We start from the raw sequence: 12500 nt of genomic DNA, 5'->3' as shown, positions 1-12500 counted from the left end.
CCCATCCATTGGTCAAGATTCCTCTTGAACAAGGCCAGAGAGGTGCTCTGCCTCACATGTACCGGGATTTTGTTCCACAGCATAGGAGTCTCTGGGTGATGAATCTGTCCCTCCAGCACGTTCTATTTATAACCGTGTCAAGGTTTAAGTCTCCGCCCTTGTGGTTCTGAGGGATCTAGATTTTTGAGGTGAAGCTTATTCATCAAATCTGGGTTTGACATGGCCTTATATGTCAGGCACAGGTCACCTCTGAGCAAGCGGTATGAGACTGAATAGAGCTGGAGTTCTTTCAGTCAGGCAGCATAAGACATATTTTTGAGACCCTTTATCCTTTTGGTGAGGAACTTTGGGGCCTTTCAAGCTGCAGCAGGTGTCTGGTCAGATACATTCGGGCATTGTACTCAATCATAGGTCTAATGAGTGATGAGTACAGGGATGACCTCCCTTGATCTAGATGTGAATCCCTTCATGATCAGGTGGGCGATATAGAAGGTTTCCTAACTACTTTAGCAACATGAGTGTCAAGCGAAGGCTACTGTCAACCTGGGTCCCCAGATCCCTGATGACTTTTCTGTGCTCAGTGGATTGCCACCTATATGGTAGCTAGTAACCTTGTTTTATGACTATGCATTTTGGCGTTTAACTTCAGGCCATGGCTCTGGCACCAGTTATCCGTTTCTGTGAGGCCCTTCTGGAGGATATCTGTGTCAGATGTGTTCGACTATGGTGCCCAGTTTGCAGTCATCTGCAAACTTTGTCAGCCATAACCCTCCTGTGTTTGCTTGTACTTCAGAAAAAGTAGATGCGAACAAGAGTGGACCCAGGACTGAGCCCTGTGGGACACCACTTGTGACAGGCTTTGAGTCTGACATGGCTCCAGCAACTCTGACCCTGTGGGTTCTGTCACTTAGCCAGTTTGCAACCCATCTTGTGATGTACGGGTTTACATTCAAGCTGATGAGTTTTTCGATGATACCTGAGTGGGGTATTGTGTGAAGGCCTTTGCCAGGTCGAGGTAGGCTGTATGGACTGCCTTTCCTCATCAATGGCCTTGGTGACTGTCTCAAAGTCAACCAAGTTTAAGAGGCAGGATCTGCCTTTGACAAAGCCAAACTGGGTTGGATCCAAAGTCTGCAAGTTCCCTATGTCTTTATTTATGAGTTCCATTATGATCCTCTCCATGGCTTTGCAGATAAGGCTTGTCAAGCTAATGGGCGGTAATTTCCAGGGTCTGTGGAGGCACCACCCTTATGAAGTGGGACCACAGCGCCACTCCTTGGATCCTGAGGTGAGGCTAAGATTAAACAGCTGTCCTAACTGTGGATTTAATTCCTCGTTGAGTTTGTGAAGCACACAGCGGGGACACCATCCGGTCCCATGGATGCTGTGTTTTGAGGGCAGTTCTCACCTGGGCGTTGGAGATGTTTGGGGGCTACAATCCTCTGGAATAGATATCTCTCCTTTGGGGGAGTTTGCACTGAACCTGTCAGCCAGTATGTTGGCAATGTGTGTAGGTTCAGTAATTTTCACATCATTTTGAACTAATTCTGAGCATATCTGGGAGTTTCCTCCTAGGTTTCTAACATAGTTGAAGAAGGCCTTATGACTCTCTTTAGAGTCCTTGGCGATTTTTCTCTCAAAATTTGCCTTGGATGATTTTATGAGAGCTCTTAGTTTTTTACTTATAATGATCAAAGGTGTCTTACCTTTCAAGGATTTTGCTCTATCTTGTAGTAGCTTCCTCCTTTTGTTGTAGAGCTTGTTTATGGCTGGGGTCCACCAGACTGGACGCTTGCCTTTGGTACAGAGAGTCTTAGATTTGTTTGGGTATGCCTGATCCATGCAGTCCTGTAGGTGCTGGTAGAAGGCATTTGTAAGTGATTCAGCGGTTTGAGTAATGTTTACCACTGGCTCAGGGCCTTTAAGGAGACCACACTAGTTTTAGTGTGAAATCTTTGAGAAGTTTTTCACTGTCTTTTTTTGTTTCTGGTTGGGGCGGGATGAGGACCTCCAGCGAGATTAGTTTATGATCTGATCTCACCAGTGAGGGGTATACTTCTGGTTTTGAACATTTTGATCCCATGTTCATGATGATGAGATCAAGTATTTTCTCCTCTTGTGGGGATGGTGACTAGTTGTTCCATGGCATTTGAGTTTATGAACTCCAGGAATCTTTGGGTTAGAGTGTTTGGGCTTGAGTAGTGTTCCCAGTCTATATTAGGGTAGTTGAAGTCACCTAGTATGATGGTGTTTGAGATACATTTATCCCTCCAATGTTTTCAGGAAGGCCATGTGAGGTTCCTGAGTGAGTTTGGTGGCCTGTAACATGCTACAAATTGCAGAGCAGTCTCTTGCCTATGGTTAATTGCACCTGGATGGTCTCCGATGCATCGTGTGTTGCCACCAACCTTGAGTGGTGGTGTCCTATGAATATGGACACCCCCCCTCTTTCTTTGTGTTTGTCGGATTTTGGGGCCAGAGCATGATATGAGATGAAACCTGTTAGTGCTGGGGTGCTCTCTGAGCCTTGCCACCAGGTCAGGTCTCTCACAGCACAGACACGATGTTCTCCATATGAGAAGGGGGCCCGAGTCGTGCATCTTGAGATTGAGACTTCTGGCATTGAGCAGCATTACTTAGTTTTTTCCTTTTTGGTGTTCTAGGGTGGTAGGTTTAGAATTTGAGCCTTGCCTAAAAGGCACTATGAGGGTGGCAAGGCCTTTGCCAATATCCGAGCCAGGGTGACAGGTGCAAGCCGCCCTCATGGCAGGCTGTGGCTTGTCCAGCATGTCATCCCAGGCAGACAGACATTGGATCCCCTTTGAATGACACCAGAATTTAAGCCAATTATTAAAGCTGATCATCTTATCATTGTGGCATCATTCTAGGTGTGAAGTAAGGATACTGCTCAAGTCAGGGTCATACCTGCCTGGGCTACATATCAGAGAGCTCTCGATGTCCCTTTTCATGTAGTCCTCAGGTCGTTGACACCAGCGTGAACAATGACTGAGCTGATGCCTACTGACCTGACCTGTTGAGAGCTGCGTTATGGTAGCAGTGTGGGCGCGCCGTGGGGCAGGCTCTGTTTACAGCTGTGACCTTCTCTTTACTCAGTCTGGTGGGCGTCAGTGTGTCTGATCTGACTATGGAAGTGCCATGACAAGTGTGTCTGGCATTTTGTTTGGCCTTAAGGGCTGTGACTGTTTGACACTCTGACTGTGTGGTATGTGTGCATGTGTTGTTGGGTGTGAGGTAGTTGTTTGGGTGTCTACTTTGGTGGCCTCTGCTGCAACTCATCCAGCTCTTTTCAGTTGACCTTTAAATATATTCCTATACACATCTTCAATGCACACTTGTGTAGTGCGTGTATGTGTTTGACGTACATTACTTGTTAAGTATCTGGCCCCAATATGTCCTTCATCTGTTTTGTAAATCATGATGCCTAAAGTGTGATACTATTAGATGAAGACGTACCTCCCGAGACTATATGAAGAGAGACATCATGGAGCTCTCAGAATATGTCTTAGGCTGGTATGAGCCTAGCATTGAGCAGCATTTTACCTTCTCCAAGGATGATGCCACAATATGAATAAAAGATGACTGGCTTTAATAATTGGCTTAGTTTCTGGTGTCATTCTAAGGGGGTGCAATATTTGTCAGCATGGAATGAGATGTTCAACAGACCATGCTGCTTTGCCAGAGATGGTCTGCACCTCTTCTCTCTTGTCTTTCGAATATTAGCTAAAACATTGCCTTCCCCCATAGTGCCTTTTTAGGCAATGCCAAATTGAAAGTATTTCCAACATAGCAAATCAAGACCAAGAAAATCTAAAGGTGTTACTGATCAATGTTAGGAGTCTAAACAAAAAACTACACTACCTAGAAGTTCTATTTACCCTAGAGAATGCTGACATCTGTGCAGTCACTGAGACATGGTTTAAAGCTGCGGAGAGCCCACCAACCATGCTAGGTTATAATGCCTTCCACACATTTAGACCAGCTACTACACAAGAAGGCACTAAAGGTGGAGGTGTCTCTATTTACATCAAAGATAAATATACTTGAAGGTTGGTCAAACAGGACAATACACTTGAACTGCTTCCTGTTCAAATTACCATAGGCAAAATCCAATACCAGTTCCTTGCAAGCTATAGGTCCCCCTCTATGACCCAGGAAACCCACATCATGTATTTAAACTTGGAAACACTAACCATCCATGCAAATACCATCTTCATGGGTGACTTTAATTTCCCCACTATTAACTGGGAATCTTATATGACACCAAATGTACATGCACAGAGATTCCTGGATTTTATAAACACAAACTCCCTAGACCAGATAGTCGATACGCCAACCAAGGGTGCATCCATACTGGATCTGGTCCTCACTAATATGGGAAAGTGCTGCACACCCCTACTGCAATACCTTCCCTGGTAAAGTCAGAACACAAAATGGTCTCCTTTGAAGTAAAAGTAAAACCTGGACCCCCCAGCTAAACCTGGAATATTTAGGAACTATTCTAAGGCTAACCTCCTGTTTTTAAGTGAGAACCTGGTAAAATTTCAAACCCCCATAAACCCCGAGAACACTGTTGCCTATGAAGAACTGTTCAAACAAACCCTGTACAAGCATGTTAAAAGTTGCATAGAGGCAGCTGTACCCACCACGGAGAAGTAAAGAACTAACTCAAAAAACAAGCCACCCTGGTGGAATCACAAAATCAGTATAACAGGAGGAAGAAAATTACGGCAAAAATTAGGAGGTGCAGTACTCAGCAGGGCAAAAGCATTCTCAACAAACTAAACAAACAACTCAGAGGACAAATAAAGACTACCAAAGCTAAATTTGAGGTAAGTTTGGCCTCCCAGGCCAAGGACAAACACAAAGCATTCTCTAGCTATGTCCACAACCTCAAATGCAATACACAGTTGTTTGCAGAGTTCATTGTAAATAGAGCCACCTATACTGAGCCAGAAGACATAGCAAACCTCCTGGGGGAAGGGCTGACACAGACAAACAACTGGTGTCAGAGCCATGGACTAAAACTAACTGCTAAGAAATGTATAATAGTATCCTATGGCAAGTCATCCATCCCTGGTAACTATCATATTGACATCACACCCCTTTGAGTTGACCCAGTAGTCAGGGACTTAAGGACACACACAGATAGTAATCTAGACTTTGACCATCATGTGTCTACAGTGGTGAGGAAATCATTCTATATTGCACAACTTATAAACAAAGGTATGGCATGTAAATCCAAGGAAGTCATTGCTCCACTGTATTTGGCATTCATCAGACCAGTCATTGAGTACAATTCCCCCTTTGTTATGTACCTATCCAGGCATATCCAACAATTGGAACATCCACAGAGGTTCCTCACTAAAAGAATACAGGGCATAAGTAAAATGTCCTATGCTGACCACCTCAAGGCCCTATCACTCTATTCTGTCTCTTACAGGCTTTTGAGAGGAGATCTATGCCTGGCATACAGAGCATTGTCAGACCCCACTTTGATGGACCTCCTGCATATTCACAAAACAAACAGCACCAGAATTACTCATTCTAAAGACTTAAACCTTGCCTGTGATATAAATTGGTCCTGCCGGAGAGATAGGTATGTATGCCAGAGACTGCCACATCTGTGGAATGGATCTATATCATATGAGCAAATTGCACAAATTGCAAATGCTCATAATATCGAACGTACCGGACCTCAAAGTTCTTTTTCTAAGATTGTGTTACAGTGAAGAATGGGATACTTTCCCTTTCCTCACTGTAGTGTAATCTCAAGGTTGGAATATATATTTAGTGGGGGGTGGGGGGCACAGCCACCCACAATAGGAAGTTTGAGGTCCGGTGTGTTCGATATCATGAGTGTTCGCAATTTGTGTGATTCACTCATATGATATAGACCCTATGGAACAGCCTCTCCACCCATGTGAAGAAGAATTCCTCCCTAACTTAATTCAAGTGCAACTTGGACAATTGGATGGGAAACCAGAAATTCGTCCCTGGTGTGGCACCTATGCTTTAATGGACTCAGGTAACCTGTAAATGGTTCATCTCCCAAACCCCTGCTTACACTTATCAAGTGTATCAGAACTTGTCAGAGATTTGGGATGCATGGCTTGGCTTATAAAGGCCCGTGTGGTCATTAGCCTAGTAAATGCATATGAACCTATGAAAAAATGCACCCTGAAATATAAAACTCTCAGTGGTCTTATTCAATTTGTTAGTGAAATTCATTAATAAAATGGTATCACCACCTGCTAGAAAAAAACATGTCATCTACAAATCTGCTATAAACTAGCCAAAAGCAACAAGCTCCATAAATTTTAAATGCATGATCTCTTTCCCAAACAACTAACACCTAAATTCCACAGCAAATGACACACATTTTGCCCATGAAAACACACTTCTGCTCTAAAAAAGGAAAAAAAAGATCATTAAAAATGAAAACACTGTTCTCTATGGTTTAATTCAAGATGAGTACAAATCAAATTAATTTTTGAATTGGAAAATTCAAGAACTACCTTTAAGTTGGAATGAATGCTATCAAATTAATACCTATTTGCAATAAGAGTACATAGAGATTTCACATCCATGTTTACAAACAGAAAATAGCTTATCATGTTGTTAAAACACTGTACATAAAATTATTCTAAAAAATGGTACATAAAGTTATTCTAAAATATATCTGGTGTCAATAAATAAAAGTAGCCATATTTAATTAGTTTCTTATAAACTTTTTAGAAAATATGGAGAGACTTTCTGTTAACTATCACAATCTGATTGGTCCAAATGGTGAATTTTTATAGAGCTCAGGAAATCTGTATATCAATGATGCAACAGGTTCAGGAAGAAGAAGAAGAAAACTAATCAAATGGCACTGTTTCAATTAAGGCACTTAAAAGAAAATCATGCAGTAACACTTCTATATAGGATACGGTCTTTATTAACTCCACTGCCCAAATTCAGAAAAGTTATTGTGAGGCATATATAAGGTGCACACCTGTACACTTCTTGATGGCTTTTTTGTATTCTGAAAGTCTTTTCACAGTGCTGCAACAAAATACATGCAGCACCATGGTGGGCTGTCTCTGTGGCCATGCTAGATGCAAATGAGGCATTCTATATGCTAATTAGTCATGTGTTCTTCACAACTGTCTGCAGTAAGGCAGTTAAACAATCAAGTGAATCAGAGAATCCCTAGTCTGTGTAAAGTAGCAGGGTTTCTCGTGGCTACTCGTGGTAATGAACATGGCCAAAAAAATTCATCCAGCATGGTAGAGGTAAATGCTGTAGAGTTTAGCAGTCAGGTAATGTTAGTAGTGTAGTGTGTGAGAGTGTGTTGATGTGAGGGGCTGTATGTATGTTTGTATGTGTGACTGAGTGTGTCTGCATGAGGGGGTTTGCAATAGAGAGAGTTACAAATGGTGTATGTTAAGTCACTGTGTGTGTGTGTGTGTGTGTGTGTGTGTGTGTGTGTGTGTGTGTGTGTGTGTGTGTGTGTGTGTGTGTGTGTGTGTGTGTGGTGTGTGTGTGTATGTGTGTGTGTGTGGGGGGGTGTAAGTAGGTGTGGGGGTGTGCATGTCTTTGGGTGGATGGGTATGCTGTGAGTAGATGTCATACTTTCACACACCCATACACTGAGTAAAGCCTGCAACATTGAATTAGTGGGACCACCTGACTTAACAGCAAGTATGCAAGACATGGGTAAGTTGAATACTAGTCACCAGGAAGTACACTTTCATCTCATCCCTTAGCAGTGCTTGCATATAATATGGTTTGGGGAAACATTGACACCAGGGATACTATATATAGCATGCCTGTAAAGCAATTAATTAAAAAAAAAAAAAGGTTGAGAGGGAACAAATAGATACCAGGGATACTATAAGTAATGTGGCTTAAGGGCAAAAAAAAAAAAAGGATTCCAACCTTATTCCATTCCACCTCTCCCAGAGGATATTAATCCAAAGCATCACTAGTAGACATCAGAGATGCAAACTAACAAATATATACAACTGGGGAAAAAACAACAAAGGGGGAAGAGGCTTTGAACCCTGCACTCTTGCTACAGGAAATATTGGCATCAACCTGCTGCAATAATTTATCGGCTATTGAGACATGTTTTTTTAAATTATAACATGTAATGAGGTTCTTAGGCATTATTCAGGGCCTGCAAGAGTTTGTGTCTTTTAATTATTCCTCTGACAAAATTAGAAAGTTGCTAGTATAACAGCTTTGTACTTCCATGCATTTAATTAAGGTTATGGAGTGTGAAATCTAAGGTCTGACATTAAAGACTGACTGTACTCATTCGTGATTTACAAGAGCAGGAAAATGGAGGCATCAGGGAAGTTCTGACAACACAGTTACAGATATGGGGTAAGTTGTGTGTGTGTGTGTGTGTGTGTGTGTGTGTGTGTGTGTGTGTGTGTGTGTGTGTGTGCACATTTGAATGTATGTTTTGTATATGAGAGAGTGATGGGGGGATGTGCAAACACAATGCGTCAGCCACCACTGCTCACTACTGTAGGAAAGTGCTGATTTGCATATGCTGTAGTTAACAGTAATTCAGAGACATGCAAATTAGCTGATAATAAAGTCTTTCTCCATTGTTGTTAATTTGTGTCTGTATGTAGCAGTACAGCATCACAGAAACAGTGCCATTCTTATATGTTGAATTATCACTTATTAGCCTATCCATTTCAATTACATAATATTAATCTAGTAATACAATTCCACCTCCTTTATCTACTAACATAATGTATAAATTACTGTTTACTTTGAGTTTTATATGTTTCAGCTTCAAATTTAAATTAAACATGTATTTTTATTTCTCTATCCAGCATTTAATGAATATATTTTCATATGTTCTTTGGAAAGCACCAATAAAGGGATGACTCTTAGGAAAAGGCTATTCTGTAAAGATATTTTCAACTTGATCATAATTTTTATTGGCAAATATAGAGCAAAATCTGTACATTATGCCTATTGTTTGTTAATAAAATCTATGTTATTTCCAATAGCTGTTTTCCTAGGATAGAGTAAAAGAAGATAATCAAAATGATATGTTAAGGACTTGCATGAGGATTCAACTGATTTCAGTATACCTAAGAAGATTAATTTCACTAGAGATACCTACTTACTAACTTTACATTTAGACTACCTGAAAACATTGGTGAATCAGTCAGCATCACAGCATTATCCAGACTCTTATTGTTATTGAAATCATTCAGGCAGTCCTTCTTAATGCTAAAGAATTAATGAGAACAGATGAGAACAGATGCTTCTCCATTCAGCCAAATCCATAACATGTCATAGATATATATATATATATATATATATATATATATATATATATATATATATATGAAAAAGAGAGAGAGAGAAAGACATACACACACACACACACACATGTGTGTGTGTGTGTGTGTGTGTGTGTGTGTGTGTTATCTCTTAAGCAGCACTAGACCCCGGTTAGGGGTCGCCACAGCAGATCACCTGTCCACTCATGATTGGCAGTGGAGTTTTACAGTGTTGAGTTGCCAGCCCGGTGACCAATCTTCCACAGAAGGCACACACACACATGCTCTCACATCTACGGCCAATTTAGAGTGTCCAATCCACTTGCAGCATGTCTTTGGGATGTGGGAGGAAACCGGAGCACCCGGAGGAAACCCACGCCACCACAGGGAGGACATGCAGACTCCATACAGAAGGCACCCCAGCTGAGGATCGAACTGGAGAACCTCTTGCTGTGAGGCAACAATGCTAACCACTGCACCACTGTGGCTGCCCCATCCTGACATACACACTAAAAGATTAAGACTAACCGGGAAAAGCCGAAAGAAGAAGTGTGTATGTCAGGATATCATATTTATCAGACATATTCAGAAACATTAATATCATACACTGAGTGTGAAAGCATTCTGTTATACATAGATTATTACGATAACTAGAGGTGTTAGCTGCAGCAGTAATACCTTTGGCAATTAAGTCTGTACTGTGAGATGCAAGCATCAGCTCCCTAAAGCATATACTCTCACCTCTACGAGATTGCACTACAGCGTGGAAAACGGAAATTTTCCCATTCTGCACTGTATGGAGTTCTCCATTATGAACTTTTGAACTTTCAAAAGTTTGAGCATATGGTCCCGACCATATGAAAGTCAAACTTTTGAAAGTTCGATCCTATGAAGGGGACATGTCCATTAACAATAGATTTAACTGAAACTTGGATGATGCATTCACCCCAAGCCCATGTGTAATGAGACAGAATTTGTTGTTAACTGTATCAATCTATAAATACCCCCCCCAAAAAAAAAAATACTAAGTCAACTTAACTATTGCTTTCAATATTTTACTGTATAAGAAATATTTAAAAATTGACATATGTAAGCCTACCTGGAAGTGCCTCCTGGCACATACTTGCCTGCCCTGAAACAGCAGCACCAACATCAATCACATGCTGTTGTGCACTTTCCACCAAGCTCTCTGGATCCCTGACAGTAGACAGGAACTCATCATTTGTTGCCAGTGGTGGGTCTATAGCAGGCTTCTCACCAGTAGCCAGCTGTCCACTGGCCACCGCAGCTGCTCTCCTCTGGGCCAATGAAAATATGTCAGTGGCCCTATGATGCACCTGATCATATGTCCTACTGTGTCCCCCAACAGCATTTATGCCATTCATTATGTGTTTTCAAATTTGCATTCTTCCAGACATATCCCCACATCCTCTCTTAAGCAGAAAGTCACCATGTTGACAAAAAGCTTGTATGATCACGTCATTCTCTGAGTCACTGAAGGGGGTTTGTGGGGATAGGAACACTTGTGTGCTATAGTCCTATGTGACATAAAACAGAAAAGGATATTATATATAAATATCACATAAATAAAAGTCCTGCTTAGATAATAACACATATTATTAGCTTTTCAATATTACCCACTATAGAAGAAAAGTCAGTTATTCAAATATAAAAAAGGGTTATGTGGTTCTAATGTATCACAGTCACATACAAACCAAGATTTGATCCAAAACAAGGACTAACTTTTTGTTTGTGCCAACACAGGCATGCAACTTGGCTCCCAAACCCCCAAAACAACAGGCAAATTATATTTTGCATCAAACTAGGAAAAATACATCAGTCAATTGTTATAAGTGATTTCAAACAAACTGCCCCAAAAACAGTTGTACACATTTTCCACAGAACAATCATTTTTATGCAATTTCCAATCACATCTACCTGTGTTGAGTACTCCCCTAGAGGTGACTATGGGCCATCCTGGAAGGCTAACACCCCTTGTATTACTGACAATATAGGACATCTACATTTCATTGAAATATTGTAGAAGAGTGTAAAGAGAAACAGTTGTATCAGTAACACTTGTGATGAAAGCTAATAAGGCTGAGTTAACATTTGCATTTGCTAATGCTTATCTATATACACAAGCATATATATATATATATATATATATATATATATATATATATATATATATATATATATATATATATATGCACACACACACACACATGTATATATATATATATATATATATATATATATATATATATATACATATACATATATATAATATATATATATGTACACACACACACACACACACACACACATATATATATATATATATATATATATATATATATATATATATATATATATATATATATATACACACACACATATATTTACATACATAGTTTTCCTTGTTACATGTGAGCAACTCCAGTATATAATTGCAAAATTCATTTGTACCTTATTAAGATCAATAGTCTTCTGTGCAGATAAATCTAGAGTATTAGCAATGTTCTTCTGTTATCCACATACAGAACTCTCCTCATCTTTAGGTTCTCTAGCTACATGTTTCCCTTTTTATAATGTAGATTCAGCCCTGTGAGCATGGTGAACATGCAAATGAGGTGTGAACTCATTAGAATTGCTGAATCCCAAATTCTTGGCTCCATGTAGCAGATGTAAATATAGTGCAGGCACTCCCTCAATGTTTGTTGCTAATGGTTTGCAACTTTGAATGATTAGCAGTAGGGAGAAGGAAACACAACAGTAATTTAGACTCCATTACCACCCATGGGTGTTTCAACCAGGTTGCACTTACACAGTATAGAAGTAATTATATTAAGGTTTTAAATGTAAGTAAACAGCACACATTTCACATTTTCTGTTCAGCAATATCCAAACTCTGCTGCATTTCTTGAAAACTGTATATTATTGCCATTTCCTTTTCTCATATGTTTTAAGGGCAATGATACAAAATGCCTTACAGTCTGCATGTCTCAGACTACTGTTCAGATAAGAGAAGAATGAACACTATACAAAAAAAAGACAGAGCTGCACTTCTGAAAACAATAGTCATAATTGGTTGCGTGATCATTCATTTCACTACATCTGAAATCAACACATGTACAAACAGCCCAGAAGTGTATAAGTGACATATGTCTTGCTAATACTGTG

This window comes from Protopterus annectens, chromosome 1.part1 (assembly GCF_019279795.1).
Source record: "Protopterus annectens isolate FY-2018-M chromosome 1.part1, PAN1.0, whole genome shotgun sequence".
Taxonomy (NCBI): Eukaryota; Metazoa; Chordata; order Ceratodontiformes; family Protopteridae; genus Protopterus; species Protopterus annectens.
This window is presented reverse-complemented; position numbering follows the sequence as displayed.